Here is a 345-nt window from a genome sequence, read left to right as displayed (position 1 = left end):
AGAGGGGACACGGCCCCTTAGCGACGGGGGACAGAGGACACGCAGGCAGCACCTGCAGGGGCTTTTCTGGCCTTGCGCTGCCTGCGGGGGCTGTTGGAGCAGGGCAGGGCCAAACGCATCCTTGGGTTTGGGAAAGCGGCTGAGGAGGGGTCGGTGCACGCAAGGGCTGACCCTGGTGCTGCCTCTCTCTGCGCAGGCAGGGTGCTGAGCTGGGGAGCACCCGCTGCCAGCCCTCAGGGTGGCCGTGGGTGGCAGGAGCGTGGCCCCTCTGTGCGAGGGCAGTGGGGACAAGCAGGGGGCTCCCTGTGGAGCTCTGGCCGCTGGGGCTGCCCTCACGTAGCTGCC

This window comes from Mesitornis unicolor, unplaced genomic scaffold (assembly GCF_000695765.1).
Source record: "Mesitornis unicolor isolate BGI_N332 unplaced genomic scaffold, ASM69576v1 scaffold32820, whole genome shotgun sequence".
NCBI classification, from domain to species: Eukaryota; Metazoa; Chordata; class Aves; order Mesitornithiformes; family Mesitornithidae; genus Mesitornis; species Mesitornis unicolor.
Note: the sequence above shows the minus strand (reverse complement) of the source record.